Source organism: Callorhinus ursinus, unplaced genomic scaffold (assembly GCF_003265705.2).
Source record: "Callorhinus ursinus isolate GAN/ISIS: 27379988/994484 unplaced genomic scaffold, GSC_fseal_2.0 scaffold6, whole genome shotgun sequence".
Lineage (NCBI taxonomy): Eukaryota > Metazoa > Chordata > Mammalia > Carnivora > Otariidae > Callorhinus > Callorhinus ursinus.
This window is the reverse complement of record NW_027397068.1, coordinates 15,903,327-15,918,217: the sequence shown is the minus strand read 5'-3', so window position 1 is coordinate 15,918,217 and position 14,891 is coordinate 15,903,327.

Sequence of the window (14,891 nt, the reverse complement as noted above, 5' to 3'; positions counted from 1 at the left end):
ACACCATACCTATCTTTGTCTCTCTCTTCTCCTTTTCATTTACTCTTTTATCCCACAGCAACACTGCAAGGTAGGAATTATCAACTCACCTTGAACAAGAGAGAAGGTATAAAGATTTTATTTACACAAGGTTATCCAACTAATAAGTGGGTGAACAGGGATCCAAACTAAGGACTATCTTTCTCCAAAGTCTATCTTCCCCACTACATCACTTTTGATGTGTTTTTATAAAATGTAGATATAGGATGAATATAACTTCACAAAGCTTTTTCTTTTGATATTTTAGAATTCATAATGACCTCACCTGCCAGACATAATTTGTTTCTTAAGATAATTTGATATTTTGCTGTTTTAGTTAAGAACTGGTCTGCACAATATTCAAGATTATACTCCAGATTCCATAGATTCTTGTCAATTAACACTTTCCAGGAACTTCCAGATAGTTTGACAGGACTATTGCTTGTGCAATGTACTGCAAAACCATTGACTCAAGCATTTGAAGATACAGAATATAAGCTATTAAGTGTTTGCTATTTTGATAGGATAGTGAAATGAACCTCTTTAATAAGTCAGGATGTTTCTCATTCGTGCTGGTTTATAAATTTTGCTTGTATACCTGTTTTAACCATCCATGCATGTTTAATAGCTCTTACTATAAAGTCTATCTGAAGGTTAATCTAATGTCTGTATTACGTCAATAGATTCAGTAACAGAAATCTATGCAGATGGGCTATTAAATGATATCAAAGTTACTCATGCAAGTGATAGTGATCATTTATTTTACCTTACTTCCCTTAGATTATGGGGAAGATCTTGAAAGAGTATACAAAAATGTTACATAGAAGGTTGAAATCTAGGAGCTACTGTAAGGAGTATACAAAAATGTTACAGAGAAGGTTGAAATCTAGGAGCTACTGTATCAGTTCATCTCTTTTTTTTTTCCCAAGTGAAAAGAGGTTATAACTAATTGCAAGTATATAAAATAATGAAAATTAAGCTTTTCTTTTGGCATAATAATTTTTGAAAGAGCAGATTTGATCTCCTTCCCCATTTATCTTTAATTCAAGCTATGATTTTATGGAGAAATGTATGAGTGTGTGTGTGTGTGTGTGTGTGTGTGTGTGTGTGTGTGTGTGAAAAAATCACTGAATAATGTAGCACAATAACAAAAAAGTCATAGGTCTTGACTTCAAGAGTCTAACAATCTGGTGAATTGTACAAGAGAATTTGGTTTTACAGAGGTACACATATCAATATGTTTAAGAAACATTTATTGAAGGTCCAGTATGTGTAGGCATTATACTATAAAAACAGACTTAAATAAGTAAAACAAAACATTCACAGATGGTAAGGAAAAATGAAAACAAACACAAATAAGTATTCTAATAGTGCTATGCATTTGGTATTAGAGTATAAGCTAAGGATTTGGAAATAAATCCGGTGGGATTGGAGGGGGAATGGAAGGTTGGAAAAGAAGTCTTCTCATTATCTATCTGATAAGTTTTAAGCTAACTGACCTGCCATCTAAGGCCCTCCATGAAAGGAACTATGTCTACTTTTCCAGCCTCAGTAAATGTTAATCCCCTACGTCATCCTTCATGTATACATACAGAAAAAAAAAAAAAAAACCTGCTTGAGGTTCAACAACTCACCCCCCTTCAAACTCCACCTTGCACATGTAGTGTTATCTATCACTTGCTTGCATTTGCTCACACAATCTCCTTTTCCTGGATTGAAACTACCTTTTCCATATTATCTCAGAATTGAGTTTCAATTTTGGAAGATTTCCTTGACATTATTCAAAGTCTGGCTAGCAGTCATTTGGCTTTCATAAAATCCAAAGCACATCCATAATTCTTTTCACATACTTTGTATTAAGATTGTTTTCCTATATGGAAAGAAGCCTACATGGTAAGCTTCTTGAACACAGATATTACATCTCATTATCTTTGTAAGTCTAGCACCTAGCACGGTTTAGGGTTACAGAATAGTTATTTAATAGATGTTTCAAAATTGAATTCAGGTGACACTTATTCGAAACTGCAAGGATGAGTAAAATTAAGCAGGTAGATAAAGGCAATAAGAACATTTTAGGAAGAAGAAACAATGTGAAAAATGCAGTTATGAGAAAATATATAGCATTTGATCATCCTATAACATGATTGAGAAATTAATTTCTGGAAATTTGCCTAGTTTATTACCTTCCTCACAAAAGTTAACAGTGGTTTCATGGAAAAAGTATGCAGAATTTCTAAGTCTGAAGTTATGAAATTCAGAGACCATGATTTCCCCTGAATGGCTTTCAATATCCTCATTTTTCCTGGCATCAGTGTGGAAAAGTAACCCTGGTGAAGAGAGTAGGATAGAGAGGAAACATAAAGGAAAAGAAGGAAGAAACAGCGAATTTAAGTAAAAAAGAGCTAGAGATTTTCTAAGTATCTATTCCACCTTGAGCTTTAATATCTTCCCCTAGACCTGATGTTTTTTTAAGATTTATCTATTTATTTGAGAGAGGGAGAGAAAGAGAGCGCATGAGTGTGGGGGCAGGAGGGGAAGGGAGAGAGCGAAAGAGTCTTAAGCAGACCCTCAAGCAGGGCTCAACCTCACAACCCTGAGATCATGACCTGAGCGAAAACCAAGAGTCAGATGCTTAACCAACTGTCCCACTGAGTCGCCCCTAGGCCTGAATTTTTAGTTGTCTACTGAGCATCAATTCACACAGCCACAGGCAATTTTGTTCATCCTCAAATCTTCTCCTACCTGAATTAATGTCTTCAGTTAATGACACATTTCTTACCTTTACAAATATTTATAGATGACTTAGAGTGTATCTTTCACTGTGCTAGGGATTTGATACAGTCTAGTGAACAAAATACACATAATTTCTACATTTGAGGAAATATTCAATCTGTGTAGCCCAGAAACCTTCCTAGGCCCTTTCTTATCTCATTTTTCATATCCACTCAACTACTAGGTCACTAACCCTCTTTTTTTTTTTTTTAAGATTTTATTTATTTATTTGAGAGAGAGAATGAGAGATAGAGAGCACGAGAGGGAAGAGGGTCAGAGGGAGAGGCAGACTCCCTGCTGAGCAGGGAGCCCAATGTGGGACTCAATCCCGGGACTTCAGAATCGTGACCTGAGCCGAAGGCAGTCGCTTAACCAACTGAGCCACCCAGGCGCCTCATCACTAGCCCCTTTCTATTTTGCTTGTTAGATACTATACCCCTTAAGTTGATTTCTCCTTTATTTCTACAATTACTTTGATTTGGATCCCTAGTCTATTCTCATTTGAATTATAATAGTCTCTTAACAATAGTTTCTCTGCCTTGCATTCAACATGTATCTTCAACAATGTTTTTAATACACAATTTAATCATGTCACAAACCTGCTTTAAAATTTTTCACTGTTTCCACTTTGACTATAGGAGGAAGTTATTTACAAAACATCTTTTTCTTCCCTTCTATCTCAGCAGAACACCTATTTTTCAAGTTTGGAAACTAACTCTATGTGACTTAGGGGAAAATGACCCCACGGTGAGATTCTGGGGCTGATGCTGATTATCTAAGCCAATCACAGCAGTCTTGTTTTACATTGCCACTAATTGTTTTAGGGATGGGAATGTGGTTCAGGTCTGGCAGATGAGAAACAATGAGTGTTTTATGAGATAATTCTTGGAAAAATTTTCTTTACTCCTAAGGAAGATTTATGGGAGGAAATGATACCTCTTGATGTAGTGCTCGGAATCAGCCACCAGCCTGATTATGAAGTGAACACAAATTGCAGTGAAACTTAACTCATCCCCTGAAGTTAATATCCCTGTAGGCCACCCTGACTCTGGACACTGAGCAAATGTCTTTATTGTTAAAGTCCACTGAGTGAGGATTTCTCTTATATACATCTTTACACATGCCAGACAAAGCCTTCCATGATCTGCTCCTGCTTTTCAACCTTAATTATTGTAAGCTCTACTTTGGGGGTTATGGTTTCTATTAAGTTGATTGAAACAACAAGGTGTGTGTGCAATGCTTCTGGGACCTTGTTAAAATACAGACTCTACTTCAGTAGGTTTGGGGTAGGGCTTGGGATTCTGTTTGTGGTTACACAATGGTGCTGTTCCCTGAATCACATATCTATTAAGGAGGGGCAAGATGACCTGTAAGTATCCTTCTTAAACCATCAAGGCAGGGAAATGACAAAACCAGCACTGAAGCTGTGTATATAATAAGATATATTTCCAATTCCCTGTCTTGTCAGTCATTTTTTTATTAAATACTAGCTCCTTTTGAAGTCAGTTAAGTGCCCCAATAAAATGGAAAAAAAGGGAAGGGAGCACACATTGTTAACACTCAGGTCAGAAGATATATGTATGTGTACGTATGTGTGTATATATGTGTATATATATATATATAAATATATATACACACACACACGCACAAATATACATAAATGGTTTTTATTTCATGCTTATTGTCATGTTTCCTTGTTTGCTCTGTATGTTTCTTCTGAATTAACTCTAACAATTACCTAACTCAGGGTTCTGAATGTGGTATTTTTCCTAAATTGGGTCATTAATTTTTAAATTCTATGCCACTTAGGAAGAACTCCTTAAGAAGGAGTTCCAGATAAAGTTTAAAGCAATATTAATTACTGAAAACTAGTTTCCTGTGGTTAAGGAAAGCAAATTACCTAGGGTAATTGAAAATAAATACCTAGTGTTATTAGCATAAAATTTTGTCTTCTAAATTACTGTTAAAAGTTGTCTGGCTTTTACAATTTCTCTCTATTCACTGGTTCTAGGATGCTCTTTTTCTCTGGAGCTGGAAAAGTTTGAAATATTGATAATTAGCTTCTATAGGATTCTGACATTTGAAATATTTAAACCATGGAAAAGTTTCTCAGTCTTCTATTATGTACTTTTCTCTTATGTGAGGAAGTGTAATTACAGATAAAACATCAGGAAGATCATATATGACAATTGTTACTCAAATCAAGACATTAATAAGTAATGCAGTGTAAATATTTAATAATTTATACTTAGAATAACTACAAAAGAACAAATTGCTTAAATTTTAATAAGAATGTTAGTGCTTTTCACTGGGGACAAGAGTCCCAGAAGTGTCCCAATCTATATATTTTTGAATTACTTCTGTGTCAGAAGGAATATACATTTAGTTTTCTGATAGTTTTTTTTTTACATTTGGTAGACTATAGTTTATTTTCCTGAAAATATAATTTAAGATTAACCACACAAATATAATTTTAGTTATAAAGGAAAATCTTCATGGGTGAGTCTGGCCATTTTTCCCAACCCATTTGAATTTAATCAAAGACTAACATCCTTAAAAAACAATCATAGGAGAAATCTTTTCATACTTAAATTTGTCCTCAATTCTTATGCTTACATTATAGTAAATTAACCTGAAAAAATTCTCTTTGTAAAATTCTCTTTACTAGGAACATCCAGAGGTCCCATATTCATAATTATATGTGAGTATTAATATTATATTATTATTGTTTATTCAATTATTGCAAGATTATTTAAAATTATTATATGTAATGGACTATAAGAGATGTTAATAGTTGTTAGAAGAATTACTAAACTCTTCAATGATTTTAATCAACCAAATTAACAATTAAATAATAATGATTACAATAATAATAGGCACATTTATTAAATGTGTGCCTAACTATTCTCTTCACAGCAGATTTGGTATCATTGTTTTCTCCATAGTGTTCTACTACAGAGTACAATAAATTTACCTGAGCAAACTGTTCTTTAAAATTCCCTTCTGCGTAGAAACATCCTGAGGTCTAATATTCATAGTCATACATGAGTTCTAATAGCATGTTACCTTGCAACAAGAAAATCTATTACATTTGTTTTGTCAATAATGTTTGTTCAATTATGATTAAATTATTAAAATTTTGCTTTATAATTATTATATGAAGTAGATTCAAGAGATATTAATGATTCCTTCAAAGATTAACTTATATAGGGATTTTAATGAATCAGCTTAGCAATTTAAAACAATTATGATGGCAGTAATAAAAAATAATAGACACTTTTCTATATGCTAAACTAAAAAGTTTGGTATAATTAAACCATATTTTTCTCCATACTATTCTACTACACAGCTATTCCAATCCTCTGTAACACAAGGAAACTCATGAAACTATAATTTTACTTCAATATTGGTCTCTCCAGACTCAGGTGCCTTTTCTCTCTTTATCTGCTATACAAAGAAAATTGGGTTCCATTGTGATTTTTATAGCACTTTTGTAGGAATGCTTATTTATTTCCTTGTATTTTAAACATGCCCAGAGGCTCCATGTTCTATATCTGTAAATTTACATTTAGGTCTAGTTATTTAGAAATAAATGAGAAAATAAATCAAATATGTAGGCTGGATGCAAGCAGATATACAGCAGAGCACAACACATTTTGATTCTTGACTAGAAAACATGGGAAATTTTGTCATCTTCAATTTACCTTGCTTCATTCTGACCAAAACTTTCTTGACACAAATAATGATGTGTAGAATGGAGATGTGGTTTGTGGAACAGTTGTGACTCGTGTGTGTGTGTATGGTTTTTTTTCCCCCTGAAGCAGGATATAAGCACAGATGCCATTCAGTTGGAACACTGACTATAAGTTGAACACAAAGGGTCCTGACCTCATTGAAACAGTTATTTATGGTGAGACAGTGTCTGCAAATAGCATCCATTAGGACTAAATGCCTAGCGTATGAGATGGGGAAAAGGCACCTTCACACAAAAATGTAATATCCAGATTAGATGCCTGCTTCTGAAATTATTGAGTTTAGTAGAAGAAAAAAGTTCCATTTGCTGTCAGCCCTGAGAACTACACAATGCATTCTATCTCCAAAAATCGGTTCTGGGTGGAAAAAGATACAATTTTAGTAGTGCTAATATTGAATGGATTTATTTCAAATTTTTCTCTATAGAGCATTTTCCTCTGAAATCTTTTCATATTCTAAGACATGTCTTGGCAACCCAAGTGTACCTTTACATGTGCAAGTAATCCTGATATACAAATGTTAGAATGTGCAGAATTGAAAAATATATTGAGTGATTAATTTTACTAAATCTGCCAAAATGTTAATACAAATGTCAAAATTCAGGCTGAGGAACATATTCCTCTTCAACACCATCAGCTCTTAAAATGTGATAGTGGTGTTAAGCTTTAAACAAGGAGTTCAGTTGAGGAGGAAAAGCACACATGTTCCAGGCACAATTTAGGGACATGTTACCTGCATTTCTGATTAAATATTTTAAATACATACATGTTAAATATTAAAGCTGTATTTTGTTCATAGGAAAATTAAAACTCATATATGTCAAAAGTCATGCTCAAAGGATTTCATCCATGAAAATATGTATTTTGAAATCAGTTCTATCTGAAGATGCAAAGTTTTAAAAATATATAGATAAGAAAAATATATCATTCAATGAAGAGAAATTTATGGAGCACCTATTATATCCAAGGCCTGTTACTAGGTGAAGTAGAAGTTACAAATAAATTTTAAAGATCAATAAATCCATTGAAATATTGGGACCCAAAGTGTTTATATTAAAATCAGAAAGATAATACATCTTCAATACTATGACTTCCAGAGGAAGGGGTGTGCTCATGTCCATTCTCTCCCTGGATTGTTCTATTTCCTATCAACTTATTTATCATAGCCAGCTTCTAATACGCAGAATAAATTTAGTCTTGAACCATAGCAATGGAAATTTATGTCTCTTTCTTGGACCACTGTTAATTTTTACTCCAATACAATATTTTTCTAATTACCCCCAAATCTATAAAGACTACAAGGGTACAAAGTTTAGAGATAGTATTCACCACTGGATTCTTATACAATGCAGAAGAGCAGATGATCATTAGATTCATATATGAATGTAATTTTATACACCGTTCCTTATTATAATTGCTTCTTATGTCCATATATTATTGATAAAATATAGTTTTGATATTTTTAAAGAAGAGAACTATGTCTTGCATTTCTTTGTCTCCCTTATATGCTTGTAGAGTGATTTTCACAAAGTAGGTTCCCAACATACATATTTTTTTCTTTTCTAATCAAGAAGATCTGCAGAGTGAATTTAGGTATATATCTTGCTATATTAGAAAAATAGTCAAATAAAAAAGTGCAAACATTTGTCGAAAGTGCAAAAAGTGCAAACACATTGTCAATTAGTAGTATTTCCTGTGGGGTTTGAAATTACATATCATCTATCCTATATATCATCCATATATCCAATATATATATTGTATATATCTACATATCATCTATATATCCAATATATATATATTTTTTTCTTTTTTTAAGAGAAAAAATTTTGAGAGGGAAATTGCGCATGAGAAAGGGGTGGGGCAGTAGGAGAGGAGAAAAAGAATCTTAAGCAAGCTCTATGCTCAGTGTGGACATAATGTGGAGCTCAATATCACAACCCTGAGATCATGACCTGAGCAGAAATCAAGAGTCAGAGGCTTAACAGAATGAGCCACCCAGGTGTCCTATATCCTAATACATTTTTTTAAAAGCTTTTATTTATTTATTTGAAAGAGAGAGAATGAGAGAGAGAGAGCACGAGAGGGAAGAGGGTCAGAGGGAGAAGCAGACTCCCCGCTGAGCAGGGAGCCCGATGCAGGACTCGATCCCGGGACTCCAGGATCATGACCTGAGCCGAAGGCAGTCGCTTAACCAACTGAGCCACCCAGGCGCCCCCATATCCTAATATATTTTAAACATAATGAAATGACTGAATTTCTGAAATTCAGTTACCAAGGCAGGTAAGAAAAAACTAATTTCTCTATGTGTTGCAGTTTAGTGTTTTTCAATAACTTAATTTTTCATTTCTAATTGTAGAAAGAGGTGCTTCAGATCCTAGAAAAAATTAGAACTGTCCCTGCATTGAAAAGCACAATATTATGCTCATCATATCCAGTGGCTCAAAACCTGATTCTCTATGCTTCTCTTCTTATTTTTTATACTGAAAACAGTTGGTTCTTCCACTATTGTGCATAACACCTAGCTAGTGCTCTGAAATAGGGATCAACACACTGGTTCAAGTTCCTTCCATTGGCAATCTATGTTACCTAGAGGAATTTGTTGTATTTCTATGTACTCAGATCAGCAGTACATAAGAAATCCTTTTATATTGGCATGATTTTGAGAAGCACTAGCTTGAGTTTTTCCCATTTCTTTGTCCCACCTCTTTATAATTGAAAACGAGGCACCAGCAGAGAGTGATATATAAATTTCCAAATGCAAAATAAAAATGACTGGTGGAGTTATAATTAAATTCACATACTGTAGAATATGCAATCAATTATAATATGCTGGAGTATGAGTATTAATAATTTGATGTTAGAATCTGGCTTGACTTTATTCATTAAACACAAAGTCTAGGTTTATTTTTATTATTGTTGCTAATTATTTCTACTTCTATTTATTTCTCTTCTTCCTTATCTTTTTGATTTGATTCTTAAGAGTTTGAATCTTTTATGTCTTCATTTTGATATGGACAATTGCACTTGACTTGCTCAGCATTTTAACAGCTTGTCTACTTTGACTTTTGATCAGAAAAATACCTCTAACATTTGTGACATTTGTAAAATACCTGTATCACATGCTATCACCAAATTTCACTTAAATATGCAGTTTTAATATATGTCAAGTAAAGGCAATACTTGATAAAATAGTTTCTCTCTCCTAGAAAACAATGGAATATTTTGAGAGGTTCAAGAGAAAGGAATTACTAAAGTAAAAAATACATTGTGGTCCTGCTAGGAATAGTAAATTTTCACTAGAAATAAAATACAAGTTATCAGGATCACAGAGCAACTCTCCAACATCCTATGGCTAGGCTAAAACATAACATGTAGCTACCAGAAATAAACAGAGGGAACTTCTTTTAAGGACATTGACATTTAATCCTATCTCAGGCTTGTTAAAGGTCATTCAATTTCTTTGCTTGCATTTTGCTTTCATTATCTTGCAAGCTACTTTGGTGAATTAATTCATTTAATACTGTGAAGATGAAAATTGATTTGTATCAGATCATCTCATTCTGTAGATAACTTGCTAATTTCAGAAACATTTTGTTCTTATTTGTAATGAGGAAGAGAAGGATGGAAAAAATCTATGAGAAAGAGAAGATCAAGGAAATTGGATATTATACTGAAGACATTATCTTCTGGAGTTTTTTTTTTTTTTAAATGACCATATCTTTATTTTGTTAGAATAGTACATGTAAGAAGGAGAGGAGTGCTATAAGAAGCTGTTTATCAAAAAGCAAGAGAGAGAAATAAGAATATAAACACCATTAGAAACATCAGTCTCAGACCCAAATAAAAATATCAGGAGAGATCTGAAGTGTGTGTTCAAGCTGAGAGCAGCACAGCAAACATGGAGAAGGTAAAATTATCTCTACAAAACCTTATAGTTACAAATGCAAACAAAAGAGAGGTGTAAAATTGATAAGAGAATAGGATGAGCATGATTAGATCAATTCTTTTAAAACCTGTGAAAGACAATAAGTGATTCAATAAAAGTAATCTTTATCCAGGTTTGTTCAGTAATCCACTGGAGATCTTTGTCAAAATCTTTTGACAAGCTAATTAAAAGCAGACAGCTATGCAGCATTTCGTGTTTACCTTTGTGAAATGAATCAACTCATCTTCAAGTTCCTATATTCATATTTTCTCTATTGCCCTGTCATGGTGACCTTTATGGTACAATACTATGAATAAACTGAATATTCATCAAGACAGACTCTGAGTTACAGTGAAAATAAAATGGCAGAAAAAAAATTTTAACCAGCATTTAACTCAATGAAATAAACGTTCACTGAACAATGAATGTGACCTGGACAGAGGCATACACATAAAGTCAAAGTAACTGCCCTTGAGGAGATCCTGATATGCCAAGTAGTTTAAAAATAGGTAAGTCTGAAGTTTTCCTTGTATTTTGCTCTGTAATTTTTTTTTCTGAGGTAATGAAAAATATTTTCCTCAGGATAATTATGTCCCTTTTATAATACTAAATTCCTCATAGCAATATATATTCACAACAAAAAAATCCCAGAAAGGTTACTAAAATAAGGAAAAGATAGGGAAAAGGGCTTATTTTGTTTTGTTGCTGGTTTTAATACATATTTTGGAATAATTTTGCAGTGCTTCCATAGGATAAGCTCTTGCCTTGAGGCTAATATAGTTTATATTTTCCCTAGTGCCTGACAAATAAGTGGAAACTGGAATGAGCTATTCTTTACACCAGTAATGTCCTTCAGGGCCATTTTTGCTTTAACAAACTCCTCCTATCTAAAGATTCAAAGTAGGCCAACTTTTCTCTGATAATCCATCTCAGACTCAGGCTCACAATTAGGCCAGGAAGGTTGGCCAGGCCGGCTGTTTCTCCACACTGCCATTTTTGAAAAATTGTATTGCAGGGTTTTGAGTGCTTCGAAAAAAATTCTTGAATGAATATATTTTGAATAAAATGGGCAATCAGAATCTGAGTAATGTGCAAGTAAAAAAAAATTAAGCAGACCTAAGAACATCAAAAATAACTTTTACTTTCTTTAATCTTTGAATATTTTAAATTCAGAATCAGTGCAAATGTTCCCATGTTCTTGGCATTGATTCTTCAGTAAAGATTTTAAAATGAAGCCTAGGTAATATTTCTACATCAATGTCCTTGTTTTGTTTTGTTTTTGCTATAATAGACCACAAGATAGTACTTACTATGTGCCACCCCAATACTAAGCACTTCATAAACGTTACCTTACTGGATTCTCTTAACAGTCTAATGAGGCAGATATAGCTACTATTTCCATTTTGCAGATCACAAAATTGAGGCATCAATAAGTGAAGTAACACATTCAAATGTAACTCAGTCATTGGAGAATCTGCAATTCTAAACCAGGCAGTCTGTCTACAGGTTCTTAGCTCTTAACCAGACACACTGAAGCTGCTAAATGTAAGTTTTGATATTGAAATAAATTTTGTTATGATTTATTTTTACTTTCACCAAAATAATACATGTGTGAAGATCTACAAACAATGATAATAACCAGCAGTCTTATGGTCACTACTATTCATCTGATTCTTAAGCTCAAAGCAACCTCTTTCAATTTTCTCTTTTCTCCTGTAATTTAGCTATGTATTTCCAAAAATAAAACAAAACCCACCCATACTGTTCTTTCTTGATTTTTAAGTACATGCTATTTCTTACCTGTTACAAAAAGAGGAGAATTAGTGCTTTCATAGCATAGGCACACATGCATGCATCTACTCCTTCCCTCCCAACCAATGCTATTTCATTTTGTTTTGGTAGATCAGTATTCCTAATGACACCATATTATGTAAATCTTTGGTCTTACTAAGTGACCACAGAGATTACATTTTCATTCCTGTACAACTTTTAATTTTCCCTGAAGTTGCTAATTGACTCATTTCATTTGCTTAGATTTCTGAGTACCTACCATTAATTCATTCCCAAGTATCCTGACAAACTATAAATTTCCTTATAAGCCAGTAAAAGACAGAGCTAATCTGTCAAGTGCTTTTATTTCCTATCCCTGGTGACCGCCCTTTCTTGGAGTCCTTTGACTTCTTTCCCTGATCTGCACTTATATGGAACCAGTCACAGGAAGTCCTTTCACTATGATTCTGAGCAGCTGTCTCCTATTTGCCTGGGTTTGATCATCGTTCCTTGTAAGAATTTTCAATGAATTCTGTAGTTTTAACACCACCCTCAGAAGCAAGTCATCTTCAAAAGCATCTGGTTTTACCAAATCCCCTAGCCTTTCTAGAAAAAATAATGTAAGCAAGTGACAATAGCCCTGATTGTCTCTCACATATACCTACTCCCATTTTCATAAGCATAAACTTCAGCTTTCTCTCTTCTGTTAAATTTTACACACACACACACGCACACACACACACACTCACACACACATATATCCCAGAAAGGTTGAAACCAGATGAGCCAGGTGGACCTCTGAGTTGAGGAGACAGAGCTGAGATTCTGAGGAGACCAAAGTGTCTAAAATTCATAGAAGAGAGTAATAATAAATTCAGCTATATAGAAATGCAAGATCAACCAAAAAATCAATCAGGTTTCTATATACTACCAATGATCAAACAAAAATTGGAAAGAAAACAATAATACATATATTATAGAATCAAAAACATGAAGTATAGACAAATCTGACAAAAGACATGAAAAATTGGTACACTGAAAACTATCAAATCTAAACATAACTAAATGCATGGAGAGTTTTACCCTGTTTATGATCAGAAGATCCAGTATTGTTAAGATGGGAAGGCTCCCAAATTGATCTATCCATTAAACATATATCTCAAATTAAAACTCATTAGGCTTTTTTGTTTTTGTGTTGGTTTTAATAGAAACTGACTTGCTGATTCTAAAATTCATACAGAAAGCAAAGGGTTTAGAATAGCCAAAACATATCTGAAAAAGCACAGAGTTGAAGGGCTAAAAATAACTGATTTCAAGACTTATTATAAAGCTACAGATAATAAAAACTTCATGGTAAAGACAAAAGGAGAGACTAAGTCAATGAAACAAAACAGAGTCTACAAATAGGCCACACATATAAACAACTGATTTTTGATACACTTACAAAGATGATCAGTGAAGAGAGAATAGTTTCAACACTTGATGCTGAGATTTTTAAATACACATATGCAAAAAAGATAAACTTTTTTCCTTACCTTGCACCATATAGAATATTCAAAATCGATAATAGACCTAAATATTATATATTTAGGTCTTATATATATATAAATATAATTTATATATTATATATTTATATTACCTAATATATTTATTATATAAGGTAAAATATAATACCATAAAAATAATGGAAGATTACATAAGAGACTTGGGTTAAACAAAGAGTGCTTGCAGATGACACTAAAAGCATGATCCTTAAAAGAAAAATATTGATAAAATGTATCACATATAATAAGAGATACATAAATAAAATATATATGGAAAGGGAGAAAGAAAAGAGAGAGAATCTCAAACTCAGTAATAACACAAGCAATCTAATTTAAAAATTTGGGAAAAATTTTGAGCCAACACTTCACAAGAATATATAAATGGAAGGCAAATAACCACATGAAATGATACTTGACATCATTAGTCACTAGGAAAATGCAAGTTAAAATTCTAATCAGATTCCAGTATATATTTATTAAAATGAGTAAAATGTAACATCTGATTCTGCCAAGTGTTGTCAAGGATAGGGAACAACTTGAGCTCTCTTATCCTACTGATGAGAATGAAAATGGTCCAATCACTTTAGAAAAGTTTGGCATCTTCTTAAATTGTTAAACATTCATCTGCCAGATAACCCAGCCATTCTATCCCTGGGTTTCTATTCAGGAGAAAGGAAGACACATATCTATACTAAATCTCATGCATCAGTGTTCATAGCTACTTAATTTGTAAAAGCCTGAATCTAGAAACAACTGAAATATCTGTCAAGTAGTCAAGGGATAAATTGTGTTATATCCACACATTGGATTACTACTTAGCAATTAAAAGAATTAATTATTGACACAGCAACAACATGGGTGAATCTCTTATGCTGAGTAAAAAAAAAAAAGAAAAAAAAAAAAAAAAAAGAAAAAAGAAAAAACCATATGTGATTCAATTTATATAAATTTCTAGAAAATGCAAACTAATGACAAAACTGGTCAATGGTTGCCTAAAGATAGGTAGAGACTGTTGGTTGCAGGGAGATGAGGAAGAGAGATTACAAAGGCATACAAGGGATAGAATTCACTATCTAGACTGTGTTTACAATGTCAGAAAGTTTCAAATTA